The sequence below is a fragment of the Hyposmocoma kahamanoa genome, unplaced genomic scaffold, assembly GCF_003589595.1.
Source record: "Hyposmocoma kahamanoa isolate Upper Pololo Valley unplaced genomic scaffold, ASM358959v1 168, whole genome shotgun sequence".
Classification (NCBI taxonomy): domain Eukaryota; kingdom Metazoa; phylum Arthropoda; class Insecta; order Lepidoptera; family Cosmopterigidae; genus Hyposmocoma; species Hyposmocoma kahamanoa.
Window position 1 is genome coordinate 798,247 of NW_020653608.1, and position 12,901 is coordinate 811,147.

At 35.3% G+C, this 12,901-nt stretch overlaps 1 protein-coding gene across 1 annotated transcript in view; it reads right to left on the minus strand.

Annotated features, from left to right (window-relative positions):
• Positions 1–10,305, minus strand: part of LOC113225593 (interference hedgehog-like) — a 170,077-nt gene extending 159,772 nt beyond the window's left edge. Inside the window, exon 1 of the mRNA XM_026457929.1 lies at positions 9,969–10,305. The gene's annotated coding sequence lies outside the window, so the exon portion shown is untranslated. The remainder of the gene's footprint in view (positions 1–9,968) is intronic.
• Positions 10,306–12,901: the final 2,596 nt, after the last annotated feature.

The following is a 12,901-nucleotide window of genomic DNA, read 5'->3' on the forward strand; positions in this document are numbered from 1 at the left end:
GGATCTGGCACAAGACCGTAAGAAAAGGCGTACTTTCGTCGAAATAAGTAAGAGCATTGTAAACCCTTTGAATGTATAAATTTTACGTAGAACTGATAATAAAATCGAATGCCAAAACGTCGAAATAGTTGAACACCCTTACAGCAAAAGATCCTTGTAAAAGCCACGAGAAGGAGTCCTTAAACTTTTATCAACCGTTTGAAATACTGTTATCTTTACGAAGTTAGCGCTGAGGGTTTTCCAACATCAAGCCTAGTTACAAAATTAACTCTAAACTCTGAAACTTAATCAACTAAATATACGTCATTTGAATTCTTACAGTGCTCGTGTACCGCGGAATAAATAAACAATGGAAGGGCTTTATGCCTCGATTACTATAAGAACCGTCACAATATTAAAACACTTTTAACTCTTGATAATGATTGGTCGTTCCAATATAAAAAGATGTAACAAATTGTGGACTGTAAATATTTAACCAGTTAAGTGCAAGTTACGATTTTATTTTTTCGTATTGAAATTGTATTCAATGTGCGGCCATCTAGCGGCAATAGCTGAAAGACGACGAACTATTAAACCCTATCAACGTTCTCCAAAAAAAAAGCCAACTTTCTTATAACAAAAAATCTATTACGATAGACAAAAAATTAAGTGTAAAATTAAGTGCGACCATCATTACTGCACTCCTAATTAACGAAATAAAGCATTTTTCCACGCTTTTCGAGGTTTTGCGCGAGATAATTGACACGACCATGAGGTACAAAACAAAAATGGAGGACTGAGCTCAAATAAGTGGAACTCCGCGTACAGTTGGCTCATGTGACACGCCCACTAAGCACTTCTATTATATTAATTATTCTGTGTTGTGTACACATGTACCCATATACGAATAAGAGCTTCCGTAACAACGTGATGCAATAAGTAACATTATCAGACAGTTTTCAAGACGTAGGCAGGTGACCTAAGAATCTTTGATTGATTGTGGTGACCAGCCAGCTCTGATATTTAGATCTGAAGTAGGTATTAAATTTCAAAACACGCGGTCACCACTATAAATAAACGTGTCGTACCAATCAACTTCTCAGAAATTGTAATTATGAAGCACTGCACTGAATCTTATTATACAGCAAAGGAACTTAACTAAACTAGAAATTGAGCTTTGTTACGCGGTATCCAAGGTTGGCGCGATTAAATCATTTTGATTTAAATCACATGATTTTTTCAATAAAAATCAGTGTTTTAATGAAATGTGTTTAATTTTATTTTCTTTCACAGAAATCAACATAAAATCAGACAATTATATTTTAAAGACTAGGGTCTTTTACATCTGAGAAATCAATATCATTATTATAATATTTAAACGTTGACTTACAATTATATGGACGTCGGGTCTGCGCTAAAAAGTGTCCAACTTATAGGGCGTTAAAATCGTATACAGAGCGTCATTCACGCTTTAGTCTTCGTTTGTTCGACTGTCAGCGAAGCAAGCAAAATTAGACAGTACTGCGATGACATTACAATTTAAATTCAATGTTTTAGCTTTTTCATATTCCTTTACATGTCACTACATTTAAATAGGTTGACTTGGGACATTTTTTCCGTGGTTTTTGTATTAGAGCCATCGTCCATTTATTTGTAAGTCAATGTATTTAAACAAAAAAAACTAGCTTGCCGCGGTTAATTAACCTTTTACATTACTACGTTTTACGCAAAAATGTAGTTAAACTGTATAATAAAATGAAAAAATAAATAAAATCGTGATTAATTAGGATTTTTTCAAAAAAATCATGATTTTTTTTCCAACCCTGGCGGAATCAAAGGCGTATTTTACACCTCAGAATCCACTGAATAATATAAACCTATCACAAACACAGGCCATACCCAAGCTGTGCCACAATGCTTAGTCCAGTTTTGCCTGAATTTACGCTTGAATATATCCATACACATAACACAATAGAACTTTGCTAGCAGTAGAGCTTCCTTATGAATGATGTCGTCCAGGGAAGCACTACCACCGTACCTGTTTCTACCGCCGAGTAGTAATTTTCACATTGCGATTGAATGGTCAGGGACCTGATGAAACTACAGTCTCGCGGGACTTGTCAACTTTATATCTGAGGGTGACTGACGCAGAGGCAGTGCCCTCAGATCTTTGCGATTAAAATCTCCGACTAGCACTGCAAATGTTACGGATAAGCAAAGTCAAATAATCTTTACTTCATATGTAAGGAAATTACACTTGAAGTCGTCATACTGATTAAACTCTACTGCTCATTCGTAAGGCGGAATCCCTTGAGAAAAATGAGCACGAAACTCTACGGGGTTACTTTTTGTAAATATACATTTATCCTTAGAATAATAACGCATAGAATGATAGTTTCATATCAAACGAACTGTCACAAGTGAGGCAAAAATCAAATTCATGTAGGCTAGTTTTACTAGTAGGTTAATTTTCGGTTTTAGTGAATATTTATATAAAAATACAAGTTGAAACGCGTTACGAGTACTTCCTTGTGGAATGTGTTGTTAGTATCTATTTTATGTTTGTCTGACGTATTTTTACACTCATTTACCGCACATTTCGTCATTTTTAGCTAAAATTCTTGATCTGTTCGCGATGCAAGTTGACCTTGAGCACTGAAGGCCCGCCCGCTCGTGTAGGCCCTTTTGGCGCGCTTCAATATGCCTCACTTAGCGTGTGCCGACTAGGTTTCTATGCGTTATTATTCTAAGCATTTATCATTATAATATTTAGTATAAACATTAGATCGAGACTACTTGCAAGAGCTAAATGGGTCACTACCACGGAGTTTTGTCATCCAAGTACGCAGAAGCTGTATAAAAAACCTTTAGTATAAAGTTTTTGTTACAGTATAGTTTTAAACTTCGTAAATGGCAAATTTTGAATATCAATCGGAATTTTGAATATCAAGGCGTGTTGCCTACCACCTGGCGTACGACTAATTCGCCCCGTCACCTAATAATCATAAAAAAAACAAAGTGTCAAAACCACTCGTCCTTTTAAATAATTGTGGACTCAACAATTTCCAAAGCAAAACAATTTTAGTAGTTTTAAAAGCATTAAACAAAAAGAACCTGCGTTCATGTTTCTAACATCAGCATCCTGGCTGTCAGAGCACTTATCTCTAGATCCAGTAATCTCATTTATAACCCGACACGAGGCAGCATTCTCATCTTAAACGAGTTTCAAACGTATATATTGAATCTTGCATAAGGATATGTTTATTCGATAAATTTTGTGATTTAATTTATACTATTTGTTCGTCCCGTCACTTGATATTATAAAAAAAAAATTAGTTTTAAGGAAAAACCAAGGAAGTAAATTAACATAGAGTAGATAATCTCCATAACCTCCCTTTACTCTGGAATCCCGAAATTTCTGTATTATTTACGTAACTTGTTCTATATTTATGATGAGCTAGAAATTATTTTGCTACGGTAATGTATTTATTCAGAAGAATATTTTTTAATTCCAACTAAAAACAGACTTCAAAGTGACAATTATGATAATTTACATTGATAATCATGAAGATAATTATCACGATAACATGTGTTATCTTGATATTTATGAAATTAATTCGAACAACAAAATGCTTCCGCCACCAATGTCGTGCCATGTATTTGTATCAGAGACGTATCCAAACATGTCATATGTCAACCTAAAAAGTCACAAACCTAATCGTTTTCATATAGCTTTTTCTTCGTGTTTATTTAGTTTTCTCACTGTTTGTCATTGTTAGTCAAAAATTAAAAGAGATAAAACTATTAATCAGCATGGATAATTAACGGATATGTGTCGGATAGTTATCAAACATTATCGTCATTATCATGATGATTATCAAAGAAAATAAATATCCTTATAATTTTGAAACCTGAGTAAAAATATAACTATTTTGCTTTCATTATTTGCATTTTATTTTTAATCATTCCGGAATTTCAGAGAGGTATTGCAGTGTATTCATTGAAGCTAAATATATCTTGTGTATTCCGTAACTTCTAATTAATTACGTTCAAAATCACTTAGCAAAATCACTAAACCCCACTATGCCTTGCAATCCTAAAAGTTCCATTTCTTACCAGTTTATTCCGTTTGCCATCACATCCATGTACGTACTATAATGTTTTATCTTCCTTTATCCTTAATAATTATATTAAAATATGATTAATATGTATACATGTACCTTATTATATTTATAATACCTAGCAATTCTTGTGAGCCCTTTCGTCCTAATTCCGCGACTATTGCATTTTTTTCCTTAAAATCCTTTTTCCCTACCTTTTAACAACTCGATATTGCCAAAAACTTAAAGCTCTATTTCTATTATTATAACACCATTATGTATAAAGAATTAAAAAATGTGAATATAAAGAATAATTCAAGTCGAAATATTCAAATAGTCTTTATTATAACTTTTATTAAAAAAAAGGAAACAACTGAAACTAAAAATTAACAATCGGTTACCGGAAAATGCGCAAAACCAGATTCCACTAGTCCTGACCAATTGTCCCCCCTGGCGGGGACAAGCCCCTAGTTTGCTATCCTTAGAGGTGGACTATTTTCTTCAAATTTAAATGAGACCAATACTGAGGTATCCTTTTTCGAACAAAAAAATCATTAAAATCGGTTCACAAATGCAATGCGCAAGCAATCGCGTGACGTGCACACAATAGAGTACAGTCGAATTGAGAACCTCATTTTCAAAGTCGGTTTAAAATACTTCATGTGAAAAAACATTTTTTAATATGGGAAGGTTTTCATAGAATATGTCACGCTAGAGCAGCATTTACAGTAATAGGTACTTACTACAAATGATTACAATAAAAAAATTATACATCTTGGAAGATGCTATGCTTGTCAAATCACGTACACATCTCCATATTATCGCGTCTTAATCATCTGCGTCGCACGACATTCACGATTGTATTGAGTACATTGTGTATATAAGTTCTAAATATACGTAACTACCTACGTCAGTGTTCTTGAAATGGACATAGTTATGCAAACAAGAATCAACCCACAACTCGAGTGAAATTGAGTTATGTATTTAGGTGGAACACCAGACGTGTCCTTTACCCGCTCACAAAAGATCCTGGCAATACACCAAGCCAAAACGGAGAAAATAAAAGTCCTTCAGGGTACCAACTCTAAATAAGTAACTTTTTAACAGCTAAAAAGAACCATGCTGCTTAACTTCATATAATGTATTTTTTTTAAATATGCTAAATGGATCCATGTCACATGTACTGAAGTACTGCAGATCTTTAGCGTTTTCATTACGAAAACTAGAACATGGATCTCGTTAACTAAATAAAAAAGTACATAATGTTTTCTATTTATTGCTATATTATATAATAGTTTCCCTATATCATTCTCAATGCTACACATAACTCACGTTGTTTGTCTCACATAACTTACCTATTTATTTCTTCACACTGTTTTTACAAAAATCTAATTATCTTGGAAGTGACAATTTGTGGGTTGGTTCTAGTTTGCATAACTATGTCCAAATGTTGGAGACAATACAATTTGCAATACTCTTGAATTGGACATTTGTTCAATTGGTGTGTACGTGTGGACTTAATAAATATTTGAATTTGAATCTTAGGGCCATATTCCAGAACTCTACTCAATGCTCAAGCCAGGACTTGAGTATGATTTAAAGCACTAGAAATCGTACTCAAGTCCTTGCCATTAGGGTCGTATTTCCAGTGCTTGAAATCATACTCAAGTCCTGACTTGAGCATTGAGTAGAGTTCTGGAATACGACCCTTAATGTTCGTGTAACGCATAATCATGCCTGTCTTCCTTAAGGGTAGGCAGATCAACCTTTATTCTTTACTTTTTTTGATACCAAGTGATGGGACGAAGAAGTCGTGCGTCTGATGGTAAACGACACGCCTGTCCATAACAGTTGCAGAATCACCCAGAGCTTTAAATCGCAAAGATCTGAGAAGTAGTGCCTCTGTAGTTATCACCCTGGGACATAAATTGAAAACCCTTACCCTTCAAAACCGGAACAAAGTAATGCCTACATTACCGCTTGGCGGCAGATGAGGCAGTACTTCCCTGGATGAACTGTTTCACAAGGAGCTCTACTGCTACTCCAGGTGGAGTGGGACTTTCACCACTACTGCCTCACCTTTCAACCAGGTCCCACCACCGTTACGAACTTCGTCCTTTAGGTCGTTTGCCCTCTATTTTGCGCATAATAATTATTCTTTGAAGACTGTCAGCGCTTCTGCGTGTGGCCAAAGAATTGTAGAATGCGCAGCAAACAGACGCGGGATAACCCTTTGTGATCTTTCAGCTGCAATTCCTGAAGCACGGATACGATGACAAGTCTTATGTGCCTGTAATTTCACCAGCACCCTTACCACACAAAACCGGAATGTAATAATGATCACATTACTGCTTCGCGGCAGAAATAGGTAAGGGTGGCTGAACTTCCCTGGACGAACTCTTTCGCAAGGAGGTCTACTGCTACTAAAATTCTTAACTATCCTTGCATAAGTACCTCTTTCGGTCCTCTAATCATTAGTCATTAGTCTTTATATGTATGCTTAGGGAGCCTTCCGCACGTTTGCTCCATAAATACCATTGACTTACAAATAAATGGACGACGGGTCTAATACAAAAACCACGAAAAAAATGTCCCAAGTCAACCTATTTAAACGTAGTGACATGTAAAGGAATATGTAAAAGCTAAAACGTTGAATTTAAATTGTAATGTCATCGCAGTACTGTCTAATTTTGCTTGCTTCGTTGTCAGTCGAACAAACGAAGACTAAAGCGTGAATGACGCTCTGTATACGATTTTAACGCCCTACAAGTTCGGACACTTTTTAGCGCGGTCCCGACGTCCATATTATAATTGTAAGTCAATGATAAATACGATCCTTTTTACATCGTCTCCTTAATTTAAATTTATAAACTTAAATTGTAAGTTATGTCCTTTATGTTTCCATATCAAGTTTATCCAACTAGTCTTTTAAAGCACTAATATTAACGTAAAATACGAGTAAAACCGTCGAAACATTATTTTTTCGATCGTATTGACTCCTTTATTATAATAGTAAAATTATAGTTGTTTAAACAGCAGGGTTATTATGTGTCATATTGCTTAGCGGTCTGTAGCAACAAGCGCATAGCAATAGGACAATTAAAAATTAGCATGCATGCATAATTATGTAATTGTTCGCTTCTATTATGGTTTACGTGTTTGTGGATTAATAATCTTTTTATTTTATTTATTTATATAGTAAACTAATAACATCGAGTATATAACCAGAAATAGAGACTGCGCTCCGATTGGCCAGCCCGAATTCGAAACAATTGACGGGTTTCGTCAATTGTTTTACTTCAAATCGACCAGTTTAACTTGAGCTTGGCTATAATGGGCGAAAATTGCAAAATTCATATTTAATATTTAATTGCCGATTAAATGAGTGATTCCGTTGAGATGTTTTGCTGTTTTTCCCACACCACCGAATGAACAGCCCCCATCGTTAGAGACATTATCTTTATTACAATAAATACATAATATTTTTGGAATATACGGAGACGTACACACAGGTCAGTCGTTGGCGCTGTACTATTTCAGCTTTCTAATTTGTGATTTCAGCGCAAATGAGAGTTGATATTTAAAAGTGAAATAACGCCCATGAGTTGCCAGGGTTGGATGGCCCTTACTTCGTCTCTATTTCTGGTTATATACTATAATTATGAAACTACACTTATGAAACTGTTTGTAATATAGGTGTTCTCGTTATAATACTGATGCAATCGACATTTTCTTTTATTACAAATTGAGTTGTTAACATATCAGGGACCAGGAAAGTGTGATCTACAACCCCCTCTAATCGGTATTTTTGTATCTTGTTTAGTTTCAGTTTTATTGTTAAGCTAAATCAACTTCAGGCGAGGTATTTGAACGCGAGCCTAGATTTAAAGAGGTGAGGTGTGTGGGCAATTAAAATTAATATGAATAAAATAAGATTAATATGTTTAAAAAATTAATATTTATTTAATTTTTAATTATTTATAATTAATACGTTTAAAATGTAGAAAAATTAATATGAATAAAACAGGCGGAGAAAATTTGACACAGATTGGACGTCGACAAGCGCCCGATGGCGACTGACGAGGCAGCGAGCGCCGCGACGTGTCGTTAAACCGCTAGGCAATGTTCATGATTTGGAAAAAAAGGGGAATTCAATAATTATAGAGCTTCAGTTTAAACCAAAAACTTAGCGAGTTCACTGTCGTATTTAAATAGATATGTACAAAGTTATATATTTTATTCATAAATAATTATTTTTAAACTTTTATTTTATCCTGTTTTCGGGATTTTATATGACTGTGTAAAATACATCCTATCGTATAATAAATTAGAACATTCTTTAGAATATCCTTATCGGTGTTAAGTATATATTTGGAAGACCATTATTTAATAGCAAATACCTAAACTATTTTGATCTAGCAAACAGTTTTTCCTCCTTCCGGAGACTCGTCTTAATTACCATTTTTTACTACCAAAAATCCTGTAAGGACCAAAATATTGAAAATTACAAAATTACAAAAAATTATGTCCACGAGGGCAAAGAAGGTTCATTAGCATATTATGAAATACATAAGTATGTGAACTCTAGATTACGATTCCTTATCTTACTTAGTTACAATGTTACGATTAGTTTCATTAAGGATTGTAGATTTAATTACATAACTTAATAATAAAAGATGGCCTAAATGTGCAATAGATGCATATTTAGGCCACATTTTTAATATTTTAATTCGTTATATTTTTTAATTAAAAAGAAAATCAATTATATTTTTAAATAAAATTATCACCAAAAATAAACAAGCAATGCCGTTATCATTTCAATGAACCAGTTATATAATACCGATACGTAAATAAACACGGTAATAGGTATTTAAGTTACTAGTAACTAAGTAACTTTTGTAAATAGACAAGGGTGCCACGTCACTCTTTTATTTCTTATGAGATAAGAGGTGTTCAATGAAAATAACACTCGTGAAATTACTAGTTAATTATCGAATACACTTTTACTATACTAAACGATTCTCTTATCGTAGTAGATATTATAATGACCTCCTAGTGAAGTTCCCTCTGTAAAATGTCGTCAGGTCAACTCTAAAGCAATTTTACCGTGACCGATATCTATAAAATAATAGCTTTAGTTTGGTATAAACAAGCATTTTAGAAAAAATGAAGTAGTAAACATTGTAAACGAACAATCGATAGAGTAAAACTTTTTTAAATGTATTGGAATATAATTTAATATTGGATTGTTTGTATCTACTGAATACTTTTTTTATGATACTTAAGTGACAGGACGAACAAGTTGTGCGCCTGATGTTAAGTGACACGCCTGTCCGGAGCAATTGCAGTTCCACTCAGAGCTATAAATCGCAAAGATCTCGGGGACTTGCTGCAACTTAGTTGACTGCGTTATAATTATAAATAGTAGAAGAAAAAAATGTAAGTGTAATTTTTTTACCCATTACCTTTTTCTATTTTGTCAGACAGCAAGTCCAACCAAAGCATTGTCCTAATTTCTTATGTTTATTTTCAACTGCGTATTTTTAGTTTACAAAAAAGTGTGAAATATATTTATATAAATTCTCATTTTAATAGTTTTACATAGTGAATCTTATAGACAAAATGTTAAATTACGCGACACCCAATTTTAACGTAATTTTTGTCTTTGTTTACTCCGCTACCTCTTCAAGACCTCGAATACATACATTGATCTTGAACATACTTCGGTCAATGACCGTATCACTATCCTTAACGTTTACTCCAAGGATCAGTTTATTTCTCCAATAATTTTCAATAGGGACTCCGGCGCAAGGTGCGCCTGACCAAGGTGCATGCATTCTTCCAAGAGGGACGGGAGAGGGAGTTTATTGCATTCTTAGCTATTCTTACCGTTGTACTCCCGAATCCCATAAAATTCCACTCACAAAATCGTTCAACAACACATACAGCACATTTTTCAGCTGTCACTCTGTTAGCAAAACGCTTTATTTGTCAGAAAAATTAGTTTTATATTTACATCACTATCGAAAAACACTCCGAAATACCCGACACAAGCGAGTGGCCGGCTTATGGCCAACAAACTGGATTCGTTTGGCTTGTCTGTCTGTGACGCGGAATGCTATTGTCCCATCTCTTTTCAACTCGAGACCGCATTCGTCTTTTGTCTCGTTCACCCGGAGAAAGGCGCCAATGTACGGCGCGGGCGCCGACTTCTTCCTTCGGGACGGGGCTTCGGAAAAAACAAAAGCAATGAAACAAGTTGCCCGGTAATGGGCTTTAGGTGCCTGTCAAGATATTGTATGATTTAAAATTTATTTGTGATGAGGCTGATGTCATGCCCGTGAGATAAGGCTGGTAGTTATTAATTTATCTTATGAAAACTGAGCAGTATTCTAATATTTATACGACGATAACCAGGTAGTCATTCTTGCATAATGATGACCCTTTTAAAATAAACATTCGCTATCCCATCCAAATTTCGGAAGGAATTTCTATTTTGATAAAAGTTATAATGTAAGTTCAAAATTTTAGGGTGCTGCTTATTCCGAGAGAAAGTCAAACAAATGTACAAAATTGACCAGCATAAATAATATTAATGTAAATAAGAAAAATTATAATTCGGCACGCGTTATGGTAATCAGAGACAGGCTCAGCTTCGACCAGAGACTTCGAAAATTCTTTGAATGTATTTCCTAATGATCATTTAATTTTAACAGCCCTGTGAAGTTCGAGCAATTAGATTACGAGTTACAGAAACCTATAGTGGTAAAGTTCGAGGAAAAAATTCCAAGAGAAGTTGAATTCAATGGTGCATGTCAATGGTGGATGATGGGAACAAAAAGTAGCGCAGTCCAGGGAGGGGGAGTGACGGGAGGGAGAGCAGGCTCAGGCACATTCCTCGCCGAATAGCTGCCGACAACGCTAAGTACAGACCTGTACACTCGTATACGATTTATTGGTGTGTTTTTAAATGTATGAACTTCGCACCGAACAGAGCTACATTTCTTGGTGCAATAATGGACTTTGAAAAAAGTTGTATGACTAGAACGTTCACTGTGTAATTGCATTAATAGTCGATACTACATCAGTTTGAATTCAAATTTTTCCTTTAGTAATACGGTTCATTGAACGATTCAAAAGTTCTTGTTCAAAATAATTAGTTAACTAACTTTCGAAACTTTATTTAAAATAATTGTAACTGTTTTTGAACAATAAGCCGACTCCAAAAGTTTGTTTATCCGTTTTCGGTTTGTTCGTCACCGTCTCAGATTACAAAACAATAGGTCACCGTGGTCTCCTCAACGATAACTGAAATGCATATGGATATCCTCACTAAAATGAATCATATGAGCCCAAACACAAGGTATCTGCTGTACACTGTTGAGGAGTTACTCCACTCAGCCATCTCTTTCATCAGATCAGCTCTAGGCCACCATGACACTTTATTTTAATTGTAATTACATCTATGTGCCAACTTTTATTGAAATCGGTTAATGGAAAGTGGACGAAATTCTATAAACCGGATCGTACACCCTTAGCGCTCAGTTACACGAGGCGAAAAATTTGCAGAAAAACGACGCCTTCATGTACATTAATGGGAAATCTGAATTCCATTTACTAGGCAACAACATTTAAATTCCTCTGAATAATACAACCGCGCGGTCGCCGCGTAGACCAAATTCAAGCCAGACACGCCCGAGCGGCCGGGACGCTCGTTTAAGTTAAAATATTAAAGCTAAACAAATAGAGCGTATTTTGCCATGACAGTTAGACGCACGCGGTCGCCGCGCGGCGGCGACCACCGCGCGGAATAAGCGCGATTTTCTTCAAATTTGAATGGGACCACTATTAAAGCACTCCCTTTCCAACAAAAAAAAATCACACCAATATCTCCTTCTATGAGTTTTGTCACAGTTGCTAGTAAAACTTATCTACGTATTGGTCAACTTAAAGATATTCGTAAAAATACATACATATCTGCGACAGTTATGTCAAGAATACTTGAACTCGACACTTAAGACTTAAATACAACTCTATGCCACTTGCGATAAGGTTGATCCAATGTACAAAATTGATGTGCTCTTGAGTGCACGTGTTATACAGCTTTGGAAGCTTAGTAAAAGCTTAAAAAAAAAGTGGAGACGTCCGTTATCATAACTGCCCTCATAATGAAAAAAGGCAACCATGCGTACTTTACACAGCAGTTGTGCCTTTTTCGTTCTGAGGGCAGATAAGTTCACTTTCATTAACTGACTTTAAAAAAGGAGGAGGTTCTCAATTCGACTGTACTTTTTTGTGTGTATGTTACGCGTTTTCTCCGACATTTGTGAACCGATTTCGATTATTCTTTTTTTTGTTGGAAAGGGTATATGTACTTTAGTAGGTAGTTGTGGCATTCAAATTTGAAGAAAATATTTCACCTCTAAGGGTGGCAAATTAGTGGGTGAATCTGGTTTATTGAGTTTCACCCACTTTTCGTTAATCGATTTTTAGTTGAGCTCCTTGTGAAAGGGTTCGTCCAGGGAAGTACTGCCACCAAGCAGTAATATGAACATTTCTGCGCTCCGGTTTGGAAGGTTAAAGGTGCTGGTGAAATTATAGGCACATGGACCTTGTCAACTTACGTCTCTGCGTGACGGGCACAGTGCCAGTGCCCCTAAGATCTTTAGGATTAAAAACTCTAAGTAGCACTACAACTGTTATGGATAGGCGTATCGCATAACACCAGATGACGGGACGACACATGGTTATTACAAAAAAAAAAATTTCGATCAAACTTGGCAAATAGATACTAATTTCACAAACGTTTGTCGGTTTTTTTA